Source organism: Cyanistes caeruleus, chromosome 3, assembly GCF_971803275.1.
Source record: "Cyanistes caeruleus chromosome 3, bCyaCae1.hap1.1, whole genome shotgun sequence".
NCBI lineage: Eukaryota > Metazoa > Chordata > Aves > Passeriformes > Paridae > Cyanistes > Cyanistes caeruleus.
Window position 1 is genome coordinate 84,186,630 of NC_141703.1, and position 26,717 is coordinate 84,213,346.

The 26,717-nt window shown below is 38.8% G+C and overlaps 1 protein-coding gene across 5 annotated transcripts in view; it reads left to right on the forward strand.

The window, feature by feature from the left end:
• The window catches only part of TENM4 (teneurin transmembrane protein 4), a 1,355,518-nt gene that overhangs the window by 829,126 nt on the left and 499,675 nt on the right, over positions 1–26,717 (forward strand). The gene's annotated exons all lie outside the window — the stretch shown is intronic.

Sequence of the window (26,717 nt, forward strand, 5' to 3'; positions counted from 1 at the left end):
AAAAGGATGCAGCCAGCACATGCACTGTCAGAACAGAAGATTTCCTTGGGAACAATCATAAGCTGTTTCTTTATTCTAGATACTTACAGCTCCTTGTTTAGAAGGAAAAATAAGATTACCTTTGTTTATTCATAAAAAAGCCAGTTTCATGGATACCACAGGTTAAAAAAAAGCAACTTTCATCACCATATGAGCTTCATTTCTCTCTGCGTTACCTGGACCTCTGCACTTCTCATTCAGATGCTTCATGTAAGTGCTTACAATCCACGCTGAGTCTGTGACTTGTCTGTCTTGTCCAAGCATGCGGAAAATAAACAGATCAAGGAATCATCACGGAGTTGCTGAAGTGCTTAAAGGAGCAACATCCTGATCCCCGGACTATTTTGTGATTTCCTCTGTAGAAGTTCATTAGGAGATTGTGGGAGCTCGTCATTCAGATGCAGCTCGCACTGAAAGTACCACAGATGCACGTTGGGTTTTGGTAACCTGGGTGGGGGGGTAGTCCTGATAACCAGTCTTTTGTGACTGTAGAATCTTCAAGGTTGAAAAAGACTCCTGAGACCATCAAGTTCAACCTCTGACCGAATACCCCCATGCCCATAACGCCATCTTGCAAAGTGTCATGCCTGCTCTTTTTAACACTTACAGGAATGGTGACTCCACCACTTCCCTGGGGAGCCTCTTCCATTGCATAGCCAGTCCTTCAATGAAAAAATTTTTCCTAATACCTAACAAGAACCTCCCCTGGCACAGCTTGAGGCCTTTCCCCTTGTCCTATCGCTGGTTGCCTGGGAGAGAAGACCAACCCCTACCAGACTACAGCCTCCTTTCAGGTAGTTGTAGAGACTGATAAAGTCCCTCCTGAGCCTTCTTTTCTCCACAGTAGAACCCCCAGCTCATTCAGCCACTCCTCAAAAGATGTATGCTCCAGATCTTTCATGAGCTTTATTGCTCTTCTCTGGGCAGGAACTGTTAATATCAGAAAAATGGAAGTCGGATGATACAATTCTCCCAGATAATCTGCATTTTTTTATTTACCATCCTATTCCCAGTATTTTGCTATTTCAGCATTTTAAATTCCACTATGAAGCCCGCTTCTCCTCCTTTTTTCTGCCAGTTTGAGAAGTAAAGAACAGTGAGGAAAAAAAGCGCTTTTCAGACACTGTATTCTGTAGGTGATTAAACTACTTTAATGTGCACTGCACCTTCGCTGCTCCTCTTTTTACTTGTCGCAAATTGTGAATTTATCACTACTACCTGCAACTAAGGAGAGTCATCAAATGCAAACAAATTACAAGCTTTTTTCTGCACCAGACGGGTTTCAAGTTTCCTGAGGGCTCTGAGTATTTGTTTGTTCCACAGAAAGAATGAGACAGTTAATTCCCTAGCATTTCTTGCTGGTCTTTTACATCAGCTTCTTTGATAAATCATTTGGGACATCACATAATCAAGTGTTGCTATAAAACTTTTATACAGATCTATAAACTAGATTACATTGTGTGGGAAATCATTAACCTCCTCTTCTTGAATTGTGCTGTTTGTACTAAAAAGGTGCAGGTGTGCATACGTACAGAGCATTAGCTTTCATATTTATCCTCTGGCTCAAGAGTTAAACCCACTCAATATCATCATCAGAGACAACATCTGGAAAGAAGCACCTGGGGATCCCAAATTCTCTCTTGGTTTTGCTGATGATGGTGGGGTTTTATCTCATTTTTCTCTGTCAAGCCCTTGTCTTTTCTCTGTGACAGTGGCAGAGTAGTTCTGAATAATTAAAACATTGTACATTACTGTTTGGCAACTACTTTAATATTCCCAGGCATTCCTGCACTGGCATAGTCAGGACATATACTGAATAATTTTCCCTCTACAGTAGATGTTAGAGCTCATCTCACAGATGAGAATATGAAGACTATATCCAAGAAGTAAATTAAACAGTGTCTGGGAACTGTCCTAGGCTCTACAATGCAGTAATTTCTGCTGTTGCACTGTCAGAAGCATCTGTGATATGGTGTTTGCCTGTGTCAACTGGTGCTCTCCCAAGTAATACTTCAGTCTGGATCAGGAGTTAGCAAAAAAGAACAGAGCTTGTTTCTACCAGTCTCTTTCTATGCATCTGTGTTTTTATGGAGATCATGAAAGGTTGCTGGCTTAGATACTCACTGTTTTGTGCCAGTTGGCCTCAGTGCTTGTGGATGGTTTTTGTGTATTTAAATTACCTCTGTAGGTGAAGCTGAATTCAGCCCAGCCCCTGTGAGAACATCATCCTTGGGGTGAGTCCTCACAGCTGTGATGAGCTCAGATGTCATCCTTCTCCCTCAGTACAGAAGGGGCAAAACATTGGGCATATCTTCCCAGCCTCACAACATAGTTAACATTACACAAGGGAACAAACAGGGGTTGGATTCAACCCCATTTTGCACTTGTTTTGCATTGTTTCTGGTGGAATGCTCTGCAGTCTGTTCCGTCTAATTTAGTTGATAAATAATGTCTCCATCTTTTGGTTTTGAACTCATGTTGATAACTGTAACAATTTCTCCATCACACCAATGCAAAGTCTTAACTGATGGAAAAATACAGTTGCATGGGTCTTATAAATGTCTAGTGCACACTCTCAAAAAAACCCTTCCAACATAACATGAAGTTTGCTCAGAACACAGACGTGGCCTCTACCCCTCATTTCACTGGCTTCAGTAAATCAAATAACAGCAAAATAAAATCAGTTACACAGAAAAATCAATCAGCCATCAAAACCACAAATCAAAGCAGGAGCAAAAATGGAAAGCTCTCCTTTCTAAAACCTAAGAATTATTACCAAGGAGAAAAGCCATAGCAGCACCAAGAAGTCCCAGAACTTTTCTATTGCTCTTGGTTGTTCATGAAATATTGTGCAGTTTGGTTCTTTTTTGGATGCTGTGGTGATGGAGAATAGTATAAAGTTTTAAAGACAGATTATTGCTGTGTTGAATCAAACCATTTATATTTATATTCTTCATGAATAATTTCATATACTTGTTTGAAAACTTTACAAACATTCACTACCCTGTGGAAGAAACAGATGGTTCCCTCATTTAACATTAGGAAAATGGGGAGAAAGACTGTGAACCTTGCTCTTTGTCTCAAGATTAGAGTGGAAGGGGCTGTCTCCCAGTTCTGCATGTTGAAAGGCACTGGTTGAGCTTCTTGATAGATGACATCATAGCAGAGTAGCACAGCACCCCTTTTGGTGTCAGATCTGCATGGAAATACTGGCCCATAGAAAGTGAAACATGGTTTTGTTTATATAATAAAATATTTCACAGGTATGACATATGGGTAAGTGCAGAGCAAGGCTGACAATTTATATCCACATGTGGAATATAAAGATAGGATTGTACATTCATAACTGCAAACAACTGCCACTGGAATTGTGTTTCCAAGTAGATTGGTTTTTTTATCCTCATTCCTGTGAAACTTGCATTGGGAAAACATCCATCTTTCTCTTGTAGGTTCTCCTGTAGCCAGTCTCTCTGCATCACCTAACACAGAAAGCTATCAAATTTCTAAATATCCTTTTTCCATATATATTCTAATAGAGATCTGAAATTTAAATAAAAACCTGTCAGCTATTTATTTGAATTATCATTTCTTAATAAAAAAGGAAAAGACAAAAGTCAATTGTTCCTTCACAAAGAACTCCTGGGCTGTCGACAAAATATCATCATCACTGTTATCTGCTCCCTTAGATCATATGGCTTTTGTGGAATTGGGAAATAATTAAGGTGAACATTCAGTTCATTTTACTCCTGAATATTTTCTCGTTTTAAAAAGTAGGATTTTTTGTGTCTGCTTTTCTGATTTCATGAGGTAGGTCAGGTGGGGGTACCAAACACTTACACAGGATGGTTTCAGAAGCACAGTGGCTGATTTCTAGAGGGAATCCTGTCTTGCAAGAGGAATAATCAGATTTCCTGCTGTATAATTTTTGAATTTATCTCTGTCAATTATGTTAAAAGTTTAGTTGTTCTAGACTGCCTTTTTAGCCAGTGAACAGAAGCAACTTATCTATCAATAAATTATTTCCATTCCACAAAAGGATAATGCTTTTAGTTTAGCAGGTCAAATAAGTGTTCAAAGTCAGGGTGAGAGGAATCTGTCCCCCAAAATCTAAGTTTTAGCTGGATGTGGAGTTACTCATTTTGGTAAATCATACAGAACTACCTGGAAAGTCTTCAAATGGATAGAAAGCCTCTGGAGAGCATGAATCTCGTTCCTGAGATGGAAGAGCTCCACAGCTTTTGAGTTGATTATTATTTTCCTGGTCAGCTGATGTGGAGACTGTGCAGGCTGGAATATTTTCAGGGGGTGGAGCAGAATGTTTGCATACCAACATATACAGAATCATAGAATCACTTAGGTTGGAAAACACTGCAGAGATCATCTAATCCAACTGGTAATCTAGCACTGTCAACTACTAAACCATCCCCCTCCAACATAAGTGAATCTCCTCCAGTGGGCCATAAAATATTATGGGATTCCTCACCTGGAAGATGCTCGGTCATTTCCAATAGGATGCTGGCGCCACTCTGTTGCTGGGATTTCTCAATGCAAATTTGTCCCCTTATGCTTGACTGTAATAAGGCCCAAAGTACATTTTGCCCAGTAATGGTGCCCAAAGTACATTTTCCCAGTAATGGTGCTTTCACTGTTCTGTCCCTTTTACACATAGACATTTGGTGTCCAGGGAGTTTGGGGAAGAGTGGATGAGAACCCATAATGCCTCCATCTACTCAGTTTTCAAGGGTAATTATATTGTCCACAGGGCATAATGCCCTTGCTGTTTTCAGTTTCTCTCTAGTGTCTGAGTTGTCAGCATGGTAAATAATCACCTTTCTTCATAAATAAGTAGTGGCTTTGTATCAGACATCAGACCAGCCACAGAACAGTAAAGTTCTAAATAGCATTGGAACAAAACAGCTACATGAATGTAAGTTCATGCAATTTCTTCTGGTTAGGTTTCACTTTGACATTGTTTACCCATCCTTAAACACAAACAGGGAAGGTCTATTATTTGATCAGACCTGACTCTCAAACAGAGATCTCATTATAGTGGCTTTCAACAGCACAATTGTGTTTTCAAGCTTTGAGAGGTACAGCAGCTCTTCATTATTACCAAAACAGAGGGGGAGAGAAAGAATTGGATGTTCATTTCTTTAAGGGCTGAACCCCATTTTTAATAAATCTATGTATCAGGATCCTCATTGGAATTAACGAAGAGGGAGGACATCTGGCACTGTAGCGAGCCAGGGAAATCTACAGTCACAAGCACCCCTAATGCTTCCCTGGGACTGCCTTAATTTTGTAATCCATCATATATAAATGCTCCCCTCACAGACAAAATCTTTCTTTCTTCTCTTTTTTCTTTTCCTCTGTTCCTAGTTCACCTTTGCAGATGAGATTGGGGTCTTTGGGAATAGAATCTCATTTGAATTCTGAAACCAACTTTTAAGACTAACTCTGTACATCTAGTGAGACAACATCTGATCTGTCCAATCTCTAATCGATTTAACAGGGGTAAGGGCATGGGCAGGCAGGACTTTGGATTTTCCTTCTTATTTCCAGAGAGTCCTTCTGGGTATTTCAAAAAGCTGCTAGAGTTCACATTCCAGGACAAGGTAAAATGTCTTTGAGGCATCGAGTAGCATACATTTAATGAAGATAGAAAGCCAATCACTTAACATCAGATGAGGAACAGCAATTTCCTTCAGTCTGGCACTTTGTGTATTGAACAAAATTGCATGAGAGCTTTGAGCACTAGGAGAGCTGTCAGGCGGCCGTTTGTCTGGGAGCTGGAGCAGTCCCCTTGGAAACAGCTTAAACCTTTTAAATGAAAGCATTACAAAATGTACATCTGTGTGTAATATATTGGCCATAGCCTCAACTGTCAGGGGCTGGACAACATAATGTTGATATATATTTCTGCCCGATAGTAATTTCCATGCTTTCACATGTAAACACAGCCTCCTTTAAGGCTGTAGAGTACTTGGCTGTCTGATCAGAAAGCATCATACTAAATGTTTTCCTTAAAATGGTTCAGCTGGGTTATCTGACCATATAACATTTAACTCAAAAATGTTAATACTCCCTGGACCTCTCTATTGCAAATATATTGAGACTTCTTGTTAGATAGGACAAAACGAATCACCACCTGGAGACAAGAATTAAAGGTTTAGGGGGAATGTATGCTAATAAACATCCTTGTTGCCATATGCCATCACCTATATAAAATACTAATCCAAATTCAGAATTTAGTTACCATACCATCATAAGAGATATAAGAAAGTGAATGTGAACTCCGAGGAATTGTTTGTCTTATTCCTTTTTTTTTTTAATAAAACAATTTATTTGCTCATTTTTATTTTTTTTTTCTGGAAATTAAAATAAATGAAAATTGCTAAAAAAAAAAGGCAGATAAAAGAATACAGGGATGGTACATATCATAAAATACATTCCCTGGGAGCACAGTTGGTCTTATGTTCTTACGCTGCTGAAAATTTGGGGCAGGTTGTTCTGAAATCATCTGAGTTTTAACATGTAGAACTGCTTTAAGTGAGAGGAAAATCAAGCCTGCTTTTTCCAAGTCCTCCCTCACTGTGAGATTTCCTTGATTTTCTTCCTGCTCATCTTCTTCTCCAAAGCCTGCTTGCAGCTTGTACTCCCAGTAGCCACTTTCTTTAATGAAAAGTAATGCTTAGCACTGAGCAGATTCCACTTCAGCTTTGACACAGGGAAGTGGTTTTAAACTATCTGACAGCACTGGGAACTAGAGCTGATTGGGCATTTTGGCAGTTTAAAACTATTGCTTTTCCTTTTTTCTTTTTTTTTTTATTTTTGCTATTGGCATCTGACTTTTTTCCTCCTCATTATTCTCATCTATTAATTTTAGTCTTCATAGTATGCTTTATCCTCCCAATTCTGTAACCAGATTCACCCAGTATTCAGTAAAAGATACTGGTCTTCAACACCAAGATCTTCTCCATCTCAGAGACTCAGAGTCCATCCTATCAAGCATGAATTTGGCCAAAGGGATTCTAAATGAACAAGACCACAAGATGAGCTTCAACCTTTTTCATGTGGTTTAGTTGGTATAGAGTATTTGTTGAAAGTTGGACATCTCAGAGGACTTTTCAAACTCAAATGATCCTACGATTCTATTTACAATTGAGAAAACTAGCTGAGAAGCATCTTACTAAACAGAGTACAATGGAGAGCTTGTCTTCTGTTCTAAGCATGTTTTCTATGAATTTATTTTGAGCTCAGTGTGATATAATATAGGAAAAAAATAAGTTCGTTAAAAGAAAATCCTATTTTATCTCTCTTTTCCCAGAATAACAGTAGGAAATGTATGTAAGAAGATGACAGTTGTGATCTCCATCATGGAATTTTGAGTGCTCTTGTGACTAAAAATCCAACCCCTCTCTCTTTATCCAGGAAGGCTTTCCTATTGTTTTTTTCTACAGAAGGAAAGTGATACTGAATTTTGGGGGAAAATACAGTGAGGACTGCTCCAAAAGTTCACAGAAGGACAGAAGAGGTGTATTACTGTTTTCCAAGAAGTTTTGTGATGATAGATGGGATAGTGGTTACTGTTTTGAAGATATTACTCATGCCATGACAGTGATCTATTGTGATCAAAATAAACCCACAGCAGCAAAATAAACAAGCATAAAACAGTCCTATTGTAAGGAAATGTGAGAGTAGTTATATGACAAGTAGGTAGATTTTAGAAGCTGAGAGTTGGGAAAGACGCCAACCCATGATTTAAAAGACAGTTATTGCATGGAATGGGAGTTTATAGATCATCAGAAGAAGCTATCAATTCTCAATAAAATACTAGGAGTAGTTTAATGTCATCCACCTCCTAAAAAGTGTGGTGGGCCAAGTTCAGAGGTGCACTTGGAACAAAGTCGTGGCTCAAGCTACATCTGAAAAGTATGGTTATTTGCTGGTAGAAAGGAACCCCTTTTCATTCCCCTTATCTCTCAAATCCTCCTCCAGCCTTAAATTTTCATTTTCATTTAGAAATTTTAAATTTTATTTTCATTTAGAAAGATATTTTGGGTTGGAAGAGACCTTAAAGATAATCTAGTTCCAATCCCCTGATATGGGCAAGGACAATTTCCACTGGACCAGGCTATTCACAGCCCCATCCAACCTGGCCTTCAGCACTTCCAGGGATGAGCTATGATTCTCAGTTACTCTACTTTCCCTGCAAGTAATCTGACCACTTGATTCAGTCTCCCCAAAGTAGATACCCCAGACTCCTGAGCAGTATTCAGGCTGACAGTTATTGTGGCATCATGGCCTTCTTCTCCAACAGAAGAAAAGAGGGGACAGTACAATGGCACCAGAAGTAAAAATAAAAATTGCTGCAATACAGCAATAAATTACAGGATTTACAGACTGAGATGCTTCTTTAGTAACTATAGGCATCAGCAGATTACTTACTTAGCTTTCTGTGCATGTTTCAAACATCTTCATGGAAAAACATCCTTTGAAAGAAATTCATCACAGCATCTCTATCTTTGACTGAAGACCACCCTGAATCACAATGTATTGGAGTCTGGGAAAATATTCCGCACACATAGCTCTCCTTATCTGTTCTTGGACAGTTTCCTCAAAAGTCCATGCTGGTCACTTGAATTGATGAGTCACTGGTCCAACCCAGCATAGTCATTCCTAGAGGAATCATCTAGACTTTTTGGTTTCATTAACAGAGAGAAAGAAAAACATTTTCTGGAGGTGGTTCTCAATGTTCAAGTATAGAAGCAGTCCAGTGACTAACAGCACAAGAACATCTGTCTCTGAGAAATGTATGTCTTGTTCCTGTCATGAAAAATAGGTGTTAGCTGTAGGACCTCTTCAGATATTTGGTGATGGCAGCTGACGAAGAACTAGATTAAAAGAGTTAGGGATGAGTTTCTGAGAGCTGTGATCATTCCACTTGTAGATTGTAAATTCATTTTAACATTAAGTTTTCCAGGGGTGTAAATTTGTAAGTTTCCAAGTAAGTGATTGGTTTCTTTTAGAGCCTATTACAATTGAATGGGAGAAAAAAAGCCAATAGAATGTGGTGTAAGATGAAGAGGGTGAGCATTACTAGAAAATACAGCATTTCTTTATTATTTGCATTGCAGCAAGTGACAATAACATTGCATTGCAGGGATGACAAGCCCCAGTTAGAGCTAGACGTCACTTGGAGAGATTTAAAACTCTGCAAGAGACTCAAGAGAAAGTGAAATTGCTGAGGTGATCCAAAAAAGATTACAAAGGAAGTCAGTGGCAGAGCTGGGAAAACAGCTTCTGACTCCCAGGCCACTGCTTACGGCAAGACACTGTTGTGCTATCAACAAAGACCATGATTTATTCTTTCTGTGCAGCACCATTTATTATTGAACAGCTGTTGTCAGTCCTTTAGTCTATTTGAAGAAATCTGAAGAAAGGAAAGATCTATTCTTCCCTGAGAAATAGTTTACAGTTTTCTGGATATGACTACTTTAACTGCCTATACTTTTTCCTTTTCTAATTTCACCCCATCAAATTTAATTCTCTACCTTCAGCAACCCTAAATAATTCCTACATGAACTACTGTTCAGTAATCTAAAAAGACAGTAAAGTGTGCCTTGGCATCCTAACCAAGATAGTAAATATTTAATATAATGCACTCTGTGAGAAGCAAAGTGCAATTAAATGAAAAGTCAGATAAAATGAGCTTAAATGCAATAAATACCAGTTACTATTCAGTGCCGAGAAGTTGCAAGTGTATTTGTTTCCTCTCAGTTAGCACTATTGGCAGCCTACTTTTTGTGGTTTTGAAATGGCAACAGACACCCACTTGCAAGCCTGCTTCATCATGTCTCCTAAAATAATTATTGATATTATTGGCTTTATTGTTTGGCATCCCATTTTTTTTCAGCTGAAAAGATCTATGTTGCTGGATTTTTTTTTTTTTCATTTTTGGTTTCACTTAAAAAAAGTCATAGAAAATTTGCAATAAATATTGAAAAATTGCTCATTTTTATAAAACAGATTTGGAAAAGAAAATGCAAATTTGATCCAATACTACTTTTAGCCTACAAGGTGGAAGAATTCAAACAGAAGCAAAAATTGGTTTTATGCTTTCATGTCCACTTTGACCTTATTGTAGCATTCTTTATTTATTGTCCCATACTTTTATGTTCTCACTTAATGCTGTGCTCCTTTCAGAGCTACCTATACTTTTCTACCTCATTTAGAGATAATTATTTTTTGTCTACTCATCATCTAAAGCTAAGAAACCATTGCTTGGGAGAATATTTTTTTTCTTTTAGGATATGGAGAGGCAATGTTAGTTAAGATCCAAATTAATCCAAGTTAAGGATGGCTTCAAAGCTCCCTAGAACAACTCATGAAGATTACTGCAGGCTTCTAGTCTTTAGTCTTTTAGAATTTTTGCTAATCTTGACTATGCAAGATCAACTATATTGTCTAGAGATACGTGCATTTTTTAAACAGAATCTACAAACAGTAAGTGTCTTGCTGTCTGATTAAAGAATGCAAGTAGAATCATAGACCTGTAGAATGGCTTGTGCTAATAGGGACCTTAAAGATCATCTTGTTCCAACTCCCCTGCCATAGGCAGGGACACCTTTCATTAAAACAGGCCTGTGCAACCTGGCCTTGAACACCCCCAGGAAAGGGAAAGTACATTAAGTGCACTAGTTAGTTTAATTATTCTAATTTTAAAAGCACTGAAACATACCTATTTTTTATGTTTTATTCTGAAACAATTGCTTGAAAACTGTTAGCTTCTTGTATCAAAAATGTAGTCCAAATTGCTTTTTTCTGTGGGATGAGGTAGAATCATAGAATCATTTAGGCTGGAAAAGATCTCTAACATGGCCAAATCCAGCCTTTGACAAAATACCATTGTCCCTACTAAACTGTAATGTGAAAGGCCATATCTACTCAGTTTTTTGGGCACTTTCAGGGATGGTTATTCCACCACTTCCCTAGGAGCCTATTCCTGATATATCACACCTCATGCTCATCATGTTTGGAATTTCAGTCACACAAGAGGTGGTCATAAACACACTCCCTGGTGTGTACGCTTTTCATGGATCCAGCCTGTTTCCTAGTCCTGGGGGACATGACAGGCTTTATTTTGCTCTCCAGAGAGTTTCTTCTTTGTGAAGAAGCCAAACTTTGGAAAAACTTGCCCCTTTAATAAAAGACTCACATGGCTGGCTGACTGTTCTGAGCATGAACGAACAGAGTGTCCAGGCCAAGAAGCTCAGTGGCATCCTGGCCTGTATCACAATAGTGTGGCCAGCAGGACCAGGGCAGTGATTGTCTCCACAAGTACTCAGCACTGCTGAGGCCACACCTCAAATCCTGTGTTCAGTTTGGGGCCCCTCACTCCAAGAAGGACATTGAGGTGCTGGAGTGTGTCCAGAGAAGGGCAGTGGAGCTGGGGAAGGGTCTGGAGTGCGAGTCTGATGAGAAGTGGCTGAGGGAGCTGGGGGTGTTTAGCCTGGAGAAAGAGAGTCTCAGGGAGGGCCTTATTGCTCTCTACAAGTACCTGGAAGGAGATTGTAGCCAGTGGGGTATGATTCTCCTCCTTTGGTAGCAAGTAACAGAACAAGAGGAGGTGGTTTCAGGCTGTGCCAGGGGAGGTTTAGATTGGTTTAGATTGAATATTAGGAAAAAAATGTTTAAAAGAATATTCACATTCTGTGGATATTCTCCTCCCCACAAGTGTTCAAAAAAGACATGGCTATGTCTGTCTGTGTATGGGACATGGCTCTATGGCAATGGTGCTATGATGATTTGACTTGATGGGCTCAAAGGTCTTTTCAAACTTTAATGACTCTATGATTCTATTCTACTACTGCCCAGACCATCCAAAATATACCATTAATGCTGATATTCTGGAATTATCTCTCACATATAAAATTTTAAACTCTTAGTTTCATACAAAGTGATCACTTTCAGTAATAAAACCACCATTCCTAGGATCCTAACAGCTTTTTATACTGTTAGTTAATTCAAGGAGATGTGCTGACCTGCATCTGGATGCCATGGTCTGTCATTAAAATTGCTTTCTAGTTACAGTTAAATACATAGAATGGGCTTTACTGCTTTCACTTAGTTCTGTACCCTTCATTTTGAAACTCATTCTACTGTAGTCTCATACAGTGGCCTATATCAGGATTTATTTTTTTTTTCAAATTCAACAAGGTGTCTCACAACCAAATGGGATGTTTCCAATATTTCTGAATGAGATGTGCTTTAAAAGAACATTTTTTTTTCCCCAATTACCTTCTTGAAATGATGTACTCATTGACAGATATTCAACCCTCATACTGCAGACCAATGTATAATAAACTTGAAGCATAATAAAAAGTTACTTTGAGGAGGTACATACAGGAATGGAGTTTTGCTTGCATCCATGTTGGAACTTCAAGGACAGCTTTACCACTGAAATCAATAGGAACATGGTGAAAGAGGAGGGAATAAACCTGCTGAATAGGGCATTGTTGCTGCAAGGTCATTATTCATTTTAGCACCACATATTAATAAGGTATTTGTTGCTATCACTGCGACAAATAACTAATTTTGTTTTCTACAAAGACATTTCAGGTGTTAAAAAGATATGCAACTCACATTGTAAACATCATTTTTTTGAGACTAGTGAGAAAGCAGGAGCCCACTGGCTTATGAAGCTACTTAGTACATTGGATTTGATTCATTTTAAAAAGTGTGGGAAATGGCAGTGGATAACAGAAGACCCCTTCTAGGAACAGAAAAAAAAAAAATTTAATATGCTATTCCAATGAATTCCCTGGAGGATTAGGTAGAGGAGTGTAATTAAGGTTTCAGATCTTTATGGCATGTTCCATGTTGTTAAACAAACAGTAAAAATCATAGCTATTCCTATAATAAAACTTAAAGAGATTTCTCTTGTTGAAATAAACTTAATGCACAGTATCATATGGGGGCCAAGTATCTTCATATTTGGTAAGTTTAATTGGATTCGGGGACTGTGTTATGGCAGAGCTTGAGAAACCGGGTCATGATCAGCATTTCATCTGCAAGTCTTCAGTTTGTTATAGATTAATGAAGTTAAAAATTTGTGGAACAGTTGGCTGCTGCAGCTATAGTTGTGGTAAACTATCTGAGCTTTTCTTGGTGAAATGATGCAAGAAACACTTGAATAGTCTTCTGTATACCATTGAGAGAAATACCTCCTACATAAGTTTTTAAGGCAGTAAATATATAAGAGGGGTGGTTTGCTTTTGTGCTGCTTCATTTATTTTTTTATATTACCACTATATACTGAAATAATGAATATCATGTTTGTAAAGGAACAGAGATACAATTTGATAATGAATAGCAGCAAGTGGAATACTTCAGATTAAATTACAAAGGATGAAAGACATCAGTAGGCATCTGTCGCAAGCCTTGAAGTGAAAAAAAGAATCTTTAGAACAATTATTCAAAAAGTGCATGAAGAATGTAGTACTCAAGTATTATTTTAACTTCCTAGAAATCTGCTGGGTAAAATTCACAGTTAAACATGGATCATCAAAAATGCTCCTAAGTTACACAGATGAAAAAATTTATGATGTGGAAAAACAAGAACTAAATCTAAAGAAGTTTTTATGCTTTTATATTTTAGTAGATAGGAAAAAAAAATGAAAGAGTAAATCATGATGTGAAAGATGTCTACGGTGATCTGCAGTTGTTTGTTGCTGTTTACGTATCTACAGCCAGGTCTACTGCACTCGCCTCATGTCTGTTGAAATGAAACAAACATTTTGAGGGTGTAGCTTGTTAAACTTGGCTTTGATACATATTTAGGGATGAGACTAGCTGTAACCTGAACATGTCTTTTTTTTAATTCCTTTGACTGTGGAAGGGCTTAGACTTTTTCAGGAGTGGATTGTCTGCAGTTAGTAAGATGATTTTCTTTCTGGATAACATGCAAGGATAAGAGAGAGCTTCAGGGCTGCCTTTTGGCACTCTATAGTCAGTGACACTGACAAAAAAAAATGAGTGGCCCAGCAGTGAACATGGGTGCAGCACCCAACTGAATCAATACAAGACATAAAACAATAAAATGACTGAAATACTCTGATCAAATCCAATCCAAATCTTAATAAGGATCTTCTGCCTCAAAATAACAAACTATGCTTAATTATTAAAAAATAGCACAAGGAGAATGGGACACGGTCTAAATAAATATGTGCTTTAACTAAGATAATGAGATCTGACCTAGAAAAATGTAGGCTAATAAATCTGAGAGAGAAATAATCTGAAGCAGAGTTATTAATTCAGACAAAGATACCTGGAAAGCAGAAATGTCAAAGGAGACCTTGGGGTTTTAGCAGACAGCAAATGATATATCTGTACGCTGCAATGCTAGAGGATTACAAAAAGGGATGTTGTAACTCCGGTCTGTACGTGCAGCGTCGTCATTCCTTTGTCCATAGGGAGGTGATTTTCTTGCTGGACAGCAGTGATGAGATTGCACCTTGAATATAGTGATGGATGTTGACAAATTGAAGGGAATTCCGAGAACAGCAGCAAAAATCATTAAGGGGCTGAACAGCCTGACTTGGTAGGAAATAGAAAGTCATGCTCTCCGAGGATAAAGGGAAAAGATTGTTTCTCTTATCCCAAGGTGACAAAGACAGGCATGATGGGATTATGTTAAACAAAAGAAAATTTGAGCTGCAAAGCAGGAAGAAATTCCTGCTACAGTGTGACTAAGAAATTGCTCAAGTATATGGTCAACTATTTACACTAATAAAAGGAGATGTCAGCAGAAAAAGTTGATCAGAATTTAATTCATCCTGGCATTTGTACAGTTACCTTTTTTTATCAAGTTGTGCATTTTATGCATTTGATGACCTGAGGTATCCTGCAAGTGTCTGGTTTGTTGCTTGTTGTATTTGACATATAATTATGACTTTGCATGAAGTTATTTTTCTGAACTTCTCTGGGAAATAAATATTTACATTAACACCTTGTGATTTTCTGCCACCTTTTACTGGTGTTTCAGTGGTTTTTGAATTGACTTTAGCTTTTTAGCCGATGGGCTACATGTGTACATTCTTCTGTTCAGCAAAGTTAATGTTTATCCAGCCATTGTACAGACATTTTCACTGGTACCGTTGTATTGTTGATAGCACAGCGGTGATACAGTCTTCCAGAAAGAAAGCATTTTAATGTGCAAAATGCTTTGGAAATACCAGAACTCGTAGTGCAGGCCAGGTTCAATAGGGCTTTGAGAAACTTCTTCTAGTGGAAGGTAGTGAAAGGTGGCAGGAGGGTTGGAATTAGCTGATCTTTATGGTCCCTTCCAATCCAAGACATTCTAGCATTTAATGGTTTCTTAGAACCATCAAGAACAGGGTAGAAATTGCTGATTTAGACTGCTTTCTTGTGTGAGTTTTTCAAACACCAAAATTCTATAAATAACCAATTAGAAAAGCATTCAACATGCCCAAGTTGAATATCGCAAGAAAGTGGCATTTACTGAACAAAACAACACCAATGTTAAAAATTGGAAGGGAGCAGTGAGCTATTTGCATTGAAAAGAAATTATCACCTCTGTCACTTGCACAGAGCTCAAATGCCTTGCTAATGTATAATGTATTTCTGATTGTGGAGGAATGTATACTATAAAGCACTTAAAGACTACTTGCTAAAAGGTTTCACTAAAAAAAAAATTTAGTCAATTAACAACAGAAAATTTCAAATCACTGAGTCACTTTTAAACCTTTTGTGTAGGAGACTTGATCATATGCTCCATAGAAGAGATGAAATTGCAGTGGCAAGGGTATGGATTAGTAATAATTTTCTAGCCATAATCTCACTTATCTTGTGATGAGACTTTTTCACCACATTCCATTCACATTGGACTCCCTACACAACTAGAATGTATGTCAAATAATAGAAGAATCTCATTTATTTTGCTATTTAGCTCTGAAAAATTAATGGTGATTAACTTAAAATTAGTTGGCAGGAAATAGAACCTTAATGCTGTTAGAATTTTAAACTTCAGAATATTAATTCACTTTTTTTTTAATCTCATAATCTGTTAATCTGCTTTAATATTTATGGATAATGATAGCTCTTATTTTCTCATTATTTTCACTGTCTCCTTCCTTCTCCTTGTCAACTGAATCAGTTTCTTTAAGAATAAATAAACTCATTTCTGTAGGCATTTCTGAAGTGTGGATTTGAGAGAATCATCTGGTGAATGTCTGCCACATCATAAACTTTAGGTGCAAGCATCTCAGGAATTTCTTTACCACACTACCATATGCAGGGCTGGAATCAGATCTGATCTGGAAAGGAAGGAGGCAAGGGATGAGGATCTGCTCCATGACTGCTCTAGCAGTAACTAGGGTGCACTGGACAATGCCCTGAAATGCTTGCCAGCCTCCCACACCTTGTAGTAAATCTGCTCCTTTTCAAAAAGATCCCATGGTGAAAGGACTTTGATTCACAGAACTCCAGCACAAGCTGAGTTGGAAGGGGCCCAAAGGGATCAATGAATCCAGCTCCTGGCCCTGCACAGCCCCATTCCCAGGAGTCACACCCTGACAGCAGTGTGCAAACCTCTTGAACTCAGTCAGGCTTGGTGCTGTGACCACTTCCCTGGGGAGCCTGTTCCAGTGCCCCACTTCCCTCTGGGTGAAGAAGCTGTGTCTTGTATCCAACCCCCACCTCTGCTGGCACAGCTTCAAGCCATTTTCTTGAGTCCCATCAGTGGTCATCAGAGAGAAGAGATCAGTGTTTGTCCCTCCTCTTCCTCTTACAAGTCATAGACTGCAACAAGTTAAATTCAAGTTTTATCAATCTTCATGTAAATCTGGTCTGTACTTTCCAGTGTACTGTCATTATTTACTTGAGGATTTACTGTAAAAAGGGTGTTTCTGAAATTCATTAGCTTCTATTTTAACTGTAAATCTTTTACTTTTTCTAAGAGAGAGAACAAGAGGCTATGCACAGAATGTGCAAAGGGGTTCTGCAGCCAAGCTGACTAGGACAAATTTAGTGGACCTCTTTAATTAGCTGTGAAGGTCATATCCCATTGACTTCTGTGGCACTGCACCAACATAATTCAAAGCACAATTTGTTCCAGTAAAGCTGGATTTGATCTCCTGTTGCAGTCATTCTGGCTTCTAAGCCATTTAGTAGTGTGAAGGAGTGTCAAAGTTTTGCTGGTGTGATTGGTTGTGATTTAAGATTCTTTTTGCATTTACTTTCTGGTTCAAAAATGACTATTCAAGGAAGGCAACAGAGGAAAGGTTCTTTGATTTCATTCATTTGATTATGACTTGATTCCACACCATGGTAATTTCTAAAGAAATGTTCTCACACATTCTACATGTCTCAAAATATTTAAGTTAAAAATATTTACTCCATATTAGAGTTTGAAAGGTATTTTGCACTCAATGATCTTGGAGATCTTTTTCCACCTGAATGGTTCTACGAATCTACATCTAGGCTCCCTCTGGGTAATGGTTAGACTTAACTCCAGAGTTACATTTCACATGTAAGACTAACATCTTCAGGTGGAATACACAAGAAATAATGGCTTTTCGTAGATTTGGCCCAGTTGATTTAATTTTAGATAACTCTAGCTAAACTACAGTTTATTCTACAAAAAGTGAGACGATAGTTCTTTCTCCAGAAAAGGCTACTTTTTGCAGTTGGATAGGTTCTTCTGGTAAAAAGAAGGGCATTTTGGTGCTCTGGTTTCCTGTCTCCCAGGGCATCTCTCTGCTCCATGTCTCTTTACTGTAGACTTGTAGAAATTCTAGCACCTTGTATACTCATAGTCAAATGCCATATGGGACTTCCCAACATTAATTGAAAAGCTAATTAATAGATTTTTTTCTTATGGCACTTGAATTCATCTGAATTGTCATTTCTAGTCATTGCTAAAGAACTATAAGTCTTGAAGCACACCAAACAGCCTTAAAAAGATCTAGTGACTGTGAGTTCATAACACTTTCGTTGTTAGCCAGTGCCAGAAAAGCAGTGCTGCCAGTTATATTCAGATACACACAGATTGATCTCTCATAGCTGAAGGAGTACCATGTGGTTTGGTCCCCTAGTTGAAGAGGACTACTGTTTTTGTTGTTGTCGTTGCAACATTAACCTCCAGGGGTTTTGTTTTATTGCTGGCCTATTCCCCAGATGACTGTTTTCAAGTGGAAGGGGAGGTAAATCTGACAAGAAAGCAATAATTCATAGAGAAAATGACAGCGATAATGAAATCCTGCAGTGGTGGAAAGATTTCCCCAGCAGAAATGTGCAGCCTGGCTCACCTGCTGGAAGTTCATTGTCTTCAGTGTGTCTCCTTCAGACCTGACTTTGGCCTAATGCAATTTTTTAAGCATGAGAACACTTTGCTATTTCAAAGCTCTGGCTTATTGGTAACATTGACCCAAATCTAAACGATTGTTATGTGAATCAAATCGTAATATCTAATGACCCAAGTGCTGTAATATGAACATGCTGCCTGGGGAGTTGCACTGTGTACTGCTGGTTTGCATGGGTTGATCTTTTGGCAAAGTCACAGAAAAATGAGAAGAACATTTCTATAACAAGGACCAAGGACTTAAGAAAACTTGTTTTTCCCTGTCAGGTCATTCACTCTAAGGAAAGAGGTAGAGGGCAATAATTCTTCCATGAAACCAGGTAACAACCTTTTAATAAGCATCATTAAGTCTTTAGGTTGAAACAAGAGGCTATCTACCCTTTTATCCCATATTATATTGCCCAAATTCCTCTTTGCCATCCTCACTGTGGTTAGATGAAAGCCCCCTGTTTTCATATCGATCACTAAAAGCACTTTCCCCTCGTACCAGTTCACTGCATCACTTCTAAATGCAGTTCATCTGATCTCTTTTACTTTGGTTGCTGCTCATTCAGGGCTACAAAAACTGTAGTTTCAGGCAGGTCTTGGAACCAAATGATCATATTTCTTACCTCATTCCAAGGGATAACATTAGGATCTTTGTTTAGGTGGGATTCAGAATAAAAATAAAGCTCATTTTGCTTTCCCATGCATGCCCACACACGTGCACACCCACATATATATACACCACTCTTTCTCCACAAGGCTTATTTGAACCCAGAACAGTAGACATCTGTGTATGTTTGTGCTTATTTCTTTTCAGTAACACACTTTCCAAATGCTAGCTGCTGAGTAAGTGTAACTGCACTGAAATGTTAACCCGTGTTCAACCCAAGCTCTGTTGGGCCAGGGGTTGAATGATTATTGGAGTTACTCTTTCTCACTGGCAAAGAAATGTTTCTCTTTGACAAGGAAATTATTCAGGCAATGAAGTTTTTTGGCTTAGGAGTTATGAAGAATTTACTTGTAAACAGCTCTGAGCTTATGATGTGCTGTTTGCCTTCAGTAGCTTGCATGTGGCTGTAGCTCTTCTTTCCACTTGCAATTTCTGTATGCATGGAATTTTACAAGCATGAGACTCAGTGGAGCACTTCCATGTCTGTTTTCTCTTCTTCTCTTTTATCCCTGACAGACCAGCACAAAAAATCCATACTCTAGCTTGAAGGAAAACCATCCACTGTGATAAGAACCAGCCTCACATGCCAGATAGATTGAAAAATCAGACTGACATTTTAGGGGACTGTTCCTGCACTAAAGTGAAATGACAGGTGTAGACCCACACAACAGGCTGGATTTTATGAATGCATATCAGCACAGTATCTGCTGTGTTCAAAGCAGTCTGCAAGCTTCAAGGTAAAAACAAAACCAAAAAAACAAAACCAAACACACAGAAAAATTGGTTTTTAAATAATATGACCTTTTCATATTCTGAGTCTTGCCAGTCATAAGAAGTGATTTCCCCATCTTATTTACATTAATATTCCCCACTTAAGTGTTCCCCAGCTTCATTTTATGATGACACAGGCAACACTTTCTTTACTTCGTTCCTTACATGTAAGCAAATTTTTGTATTTGTCTGCTACAATGGATTATGTTGTCAGTAAATGAGAACACTAACTCCTGGCCAGGCTTCACCCTGCCTTCCCTTCCCTTCCCTTCTCTTCCCACAAGATTTAATTGATCAGTTTCATCATACACAACTTAACCTTATGCAAGAACATGGAATAGCATATGGTTTTCATCCCAGAAAGATAATTAACCCCCAGGTGATCTCAGTCAAATGGCAAGAAAAAGAAATTTAGTGGGGTTGTTTTTGGAAGGGACAAGAGAAGGAGGAAGCAGGGAAATGATGTCACCTCTGGTAGCCTTTTGAACTTTGAGCCCTGAAATCTCAGTTTTGATGAGTGCACTCAATCCAGTCATTATGAGAAAACTGAAGCATGTCTCAGGGTGCCCTGATCATGAAATTGATGCCCTAGGGCATCAGTGTGCACACTCTTTCCTAGCTAGCCCAGTTGCTTGCTCAGCAAAGAACTCTCGCTCTTCTTGGCAGATCACAGAAGCACTACCTCTCCCAGTCAGTGTTTGCATTTACAGAGATAGTATTGTTCCTGTCTTCCCTTCATTCCTCTAGGGAGACTAACTCCATGGTATTCCATTGGACATTCACTGCAAATTGTTTTAGTTGGTCTCCTCTTCCCATTGGCAAGTTATAAACTAGTTTCTATGTTTTTTCCTTCTACTTCAAGCTTTTGTTTCTGCAACACTGCATCTGTGCTACACTGGCTGATGTATGATAGGAGAAGGGCTATTACATTTGTACATCAAATCCTATATCCGTAGTTTGCCTTACACAGTCAGAAAATATTTGTAGGCTTTACATCTGATAAAGGTCATCTTCTGAAATGCAGAGGTGCAGAAGAATCTTCTTGAGTCTGAAGACAGATTAGCTGCAATGATCTTTGATATGGTTCATTTCTTTTGTAGAAAGAAGAAGCTCCACATATTTGGGACAGGTTTACCATTGCTTAACAAGAACTGTGAATCATGTCAGTACATTGTAGCTGCAGCATGGGAAATTTTGAGCAGGAGCTGGGGTACTGGAAAATTTTCAGGGGACTTAAGAAATAAATTTATAGTGTGAAGCAAACACCTAAATGCTTCCTCAGTCTACCACCAGCTTCAGGAAGGAAAGATGCAGAAAAACCTCACATTTTTCTTTAAAAAGTTTAAATGGGAGACAGAACTCCAGGTGTGTCACTTGCATGCTAGAGGTAGAATGACATGAAATATGAAGCTGTTAAGCAGAGAGTAGAAATGATACGAATCTGACAAGTCTAACGTATTGAGCTCAACAATTTTGAATTCCTCCTCCCCAGTCCCATCAGCCAGGCTTAGAGCTCAAGTATTTATGCAGCACTGAACCATCAGTAGCCACCCCTCTCCTGTAAAATGGTCCCCACCAAATGCTGTGGAATGGCAGATGCTTTGGTCCTGGAAACCCATGCTGAAACGAGACCTGCTTGTCAGCACATCTTCTTTTTCAGCAGCAACTTCATTCAACATCATACATTCTCATTGCTCCCGCTTATTCTCACTGTCTCTTCTGCTGGAAGGGACAATTCCTCCTGCTGGAGGCCTGGGAAAGACAATTTTGTATAAGTCAGTCCTCCAGCTACCAAAATGTCACAGACACAAGGTGGTGTATTCTGTCCTACACCAGGTGATTGCTCTTACATCTCTGTAAGAGCATTCCACACCCATTTGCCAGATTTATTTCCATCTTAGAGACTAAACACATTTGAATGAGTGAATCCTGGCAAGCATTTCAAGCACCTGCCTTGCTTCTGGCTGAATGCTGAGCAGCGCTACAGTTGGGCTGTTGCATGGTAACTTTCAGGCTCTGAAATCTTGGATATATTGAGATGGTTCTCCTGCAGCTCCATGGGATGCTTCTTTTGTCACCAACCATCTGCCAGTTCCTTTGGCTACGCAGGTATAAAGTGTGCATGCCAGCCTGACTGGTGTCAGCACTGAAAATTCCCCAGCACTGTGTGCAAACAGAAGGCTCTGTTCTAAGTGTGAGGAAATACTATATCATTGGGAAGAACTCCCAAGCCCCCTGGAGAGAAAGAAAAAAACCAATTCTCTTTCTTGTCAAGATCGAAAGGTGATACAAGGATGGGGAAAATGTCATTTAAGGTAGGATGAACACATAATTAGCTAATAAGCTGTACAAAGAGGGGTGTTGATAACATCAACATCTATGTATATCAAATGTGGGCAAGGTAGCAACATGTGACCACAAGGTAGAAATTGTGTTGGCAAGATGGACTTGACCCAGAAGGTCCTTTTTGAGTCCCATGAAATACTACAGTATTACTTTTGAGCTCTTCCTTCCATGAAATGGTTCACAGAACCATTTATTGGCAACTCAAGAAGCAGGTGAAGCCAATCTTGAAAGAAACACGTTGTTTCTACTACTTGTAACATGTGGTCAGTATTCCAGTGAAATTATCAATGTTTTACTTTCCCCATTCTCATGCAGAGTTGTTGGACTGTATCACTGCTTCTGTACTATCCATGGTAACAATGATGCACACAGACAGCATGCCTGGAATCATACAAAATATTTGCATAGCAACTGTGCCAAATAGAACCAAGTTGTTTTACAGAAGAGTTTGCTTAACGACAGGGAATTCTCCAGGTATACCAAACAGTGGCCACTGGTTACCTCTTCACATGCTCAGCTGCATGTGAGAAAATTGGCATGAGGGGCTCCTAGGATTATATTCCTCTTTGCATGGTTAAACAGTTGGAAGCAGTAGTCAATTATGAGTATTTTGGCTTTTGTGTGAGTACATGGAAGAGCCCAGAACAGAAACCGAGGAATCTACTACTGTGGCTTTGTCTCATGGACTTAGAACTACAGAATATCACAGAGGCTGGAAGGGAGCTTGGAGATCATCTAGTCCAACACACACTGCTCAAAGCAGTGTCAGCCACAAGAGCCCAGGGACGTGTCCAGTCACGTTTTGAATATTGCCAAGGACAGAGTCTTTGCAGCCATTCTGGCTAAACTGTTCCAGTGTTCAAACATTCTTCCTCCAGTCCAGAAGCTTTACAGGACTAATGTGCTTTCATTTCTCTGTTGTTGATTCTCTAATACAGAAGACATGTCTGTGTAGAATAATAATGTTTTGTCAGTAGACCAAAAAGCTCTCTTTGCCAGGCTTGGTAACCTGTCAGGTTACCAAGCCTGAGTCAGGGAAGTATTCATAAATAATTGAGCTTTCTCAGATGAAGCAGTGCGACCCTTGGCCTCAGTATTATTTATCTTATTTAATAAAGGATGTTCTGGGGGTACATTCAGGATCAAGAAGAGTTTTGTTAATGCTGAAGGACAGTACTGGTATCATAGCCAATTAATGTGCCTGTTCCTACTGATGATAAATGGGTCTGTCGTCTGTTCATCTGGCATTGAGCCTCGAGCCTTACATAATCATTTGTGGCTATACCCAAGGGTTTTGATAGTTAACATTTCAGCTTTTACAGGTCAACAGAATTTTTCAAGAAAGATAGATTTGGTAAATAGCAGTCTGCAGCAGAAAACTGGAGGTGAAAACAAAATAATATTCAGAGAATAAGGTCTGTAAAACGGGCCGAAACTCATCTGAGGAAGAACCTTTTCAGTTCTATTTCAAAGTTTAGGGAAAGGAGAAAAGTGTGAGAAAAGAAAAATGCATCAAAGGAGCTCTGGTGAATCCAGGCTGGCTTAGCCTTCATGGGTTAATAGATCATTTGAAACTGCTGTTTTCAGTGGCTCTGAAATTGCAGGAAGTGGTTTGAGGCCAAGAGGGAATAATGACTCCAGGAGACATAATTTCTAGGGAGGAACTGAAGTCCTGCAATTCTGCTTTGGAGGAAACACAAGCCACAGAATGAAATTCCTTGCAGTTTCAAGGTTAGCAGAAAAGCTGATGGCTGGAAGAGAGAAATCTGAGGAGGGAAGCAGAAAATATGAAATTATGTCTGTGTGCCTATGTGTGGGCAATGTTATGCCACATCACCAAGCCTTTTGTCCTTAAGCCAGGAATCTGAGCTGGAAATGCCTTTTGCAAGGTCCTTCCAAAATGCACCTCAGCTCTCCAATTCTGAGTGTTCATGTCAATTCAACATGGAAACATTGGGATACGGGTTTTGAAATACTTTAATGATTACTGCCCTCAGATAGATGATGGACAGGCAGAAGAGAGAGGGAGGGAGGAGTGTAGGGAGGGAGGGAGGAAAAGTCTCTGCTCATTTGACACTTCACCAGATGAGAAAACAGAGATGGCCATGCACAACTTGCACCACTCTCACTGCTACTTCTGGTGGCTTTCTATCAATAGACTCACATCTGAGACCCACAGACAAAGAGAAAAGCGTGTCTTTACAGATTGATCCCACCAAAGTGGCAGAGGCACAAGAGTTAGCTCAGTCTATATTTAATCTACCAGTCTCCCTGGAGTCAGCGGAGAGAGGCACCTTCATAGGGCAATTCAGAGAAGGAATATGACTGCAAAGGCAGCATTAACCTTTATGACTGTTCTGCTTTTGCCAGGAGTCAAAAGGATCAATTCATAGCTGAGTGGAGAAGACTTATACTGGCTAAGAAGCAGACCCAGTATCAATAAAACTACCACAGTGTGTTCTCTGTATCACAGAACTGCCATATGTCTCCACTTATGGGGATTGGGTATGGGCACTGTGGAGGCAATTGCTTTTCTGGGCAGGTTAATGTAACAAAAAGCGAGCCGCTTCTGCAGCCATTAATCTCCCTAAAGCCCATAGTCTCAGTCCTCCTGTGCTGTACTCTGTGCTGTGCTTCATTATGGAGTCTTTAAACACCTCAGCTAAAGAGAGAGAGAGTAATTTAAAAAGAAAACACAGCTTTGGCTCCTTTTAGTTGGATTTTTGGAGAAGTAAGGTTCCTCTTGGGTTAACTTTCTTAGACTTTTCTACTTTTGTTTATATTGTACTACAAAGGCCATGTGCTATTGAGTAGACAACCAAAAAGAATGCCTAACATCAGAATATTTAGTAAATCAAGATAAAATAAGGTATTTAAAATTGTGAGTTTTAAGTATTAAAGCATTTTTGTTATTTTTTATTTTCCTACTTCCAATTTAGTAATAAAATCTGATGATCTTGCTCTTATTTTTAATAATAATCTTATTTACAGTACTTTAGGAACTACAGCTTCAAGAAGAAAACATAAATGAATGTTTATAGTATAAAACCTGTTTTTATTTAATACCTTGGAGGTTTGGGGGAGGCTTGTTTGGGTCTGTTTTATTATCAAGAGGTATCCAATAACAATTTTCTTTATTTTAATTATGTCTGGAATATGCTGCTCATTGTAAACAGAACACGTAGTTATTTAACATGCATATTTTAGTTCAGGGATTTGAAGCAGTCTACTGGGCTAGGACACATGTTCTATATTTCCATTTATTGTCTCATAGAACTTCTTGTTCTAAGAACTTGTCAGGACTTCTGAGATACCTTTGAATAATCTCCACTTTCTGTTGTGACTTTTTCTTTTGCTTATCAAAATAGTATTATAAATACATTTGTGGACCTCTTGGTGGAGAAAAGATTTACTGTTTCTGATAGTTGCTTCACTGCTGTAAATCAATATAGTGCTACTTATATCAGACATTCTACTATTTACCCCAGATTGAACGTCTCCTCCTTCAGTTCCAATATTAACTCAGTTAAAAATAGCAGTTTTATATTTAAACCTCTGCTTCCTGAAGTGACAGTAGGTGGGCCAACTTGTAACATGATCAACATTTACAGCATTATCTCTACTGGAATACATTTATTCCAGCTCCTAACAAACAAAACATAATAGATTTTTGGAATCCCACTGTTATAATTTTTACAAAAAATCAATATTAATTAAAGAATGAAAAATGTGAGCCTTAATATAACATGCATACATGTGCACAAGTAGCATACAACACAAAATTTTTGGCATGTTGTTATGCAACTCATTCCCTGAAGCAGGACTTGTGCAAAGGGGTGTTGTGCTGGGCTTGTATATGGGGAGTAGAAAAAGTGAGATGGGGAATCACAGAGTCATGTTGTCAATGCAAAACTTGTGATTTAGTGCAAAGTTTAGCTTTAAAATTAACTTAAAAGCATTTGAGATGCCCAGAGCCATTTTAAATGCCCAAGCTTATTTAGGAGACTGGCAGAGAAGATGCAGGATTTACAGGAAATCCATGTCTTTCTGGACAGCAGCTGAAGGACAATCAGAATAACTAGGGCATCTCTAGTTGCACTGGACAGTTTTATGTGGACAGCTGAGCTGGGATGCATCTTGCATCTGCAGTCACAACTTTTCAAGCTATTTTTTGATGACACTGAGGGGCATGTTAATTGTGACCTACTAGAAACTGTCGGCCCTTTGCAAGATCATATACTGGCTCATTTTCTCTGCTGTGCCACACATTATATTGGTGAGTGCTGTCACTAAACAGAGTGACATTACCCAGTGGATCTCATGGTAAATATAGATTCAAGTACCTCTAAAACTGAGAGTTGTCTTCAAGTCCCCATTAAATATAGAGCTGCTAAAAAAAGTGTCCAGGACATTACTACGTTAAAGTGTCTGAACAAGATGCAGTAGAAGACTGAGATGGTAATTTTGTTGATGTACGTTGAAACAGTTGGACTCATCCAGGTGTATTTCTCCTAAATTTCTTTG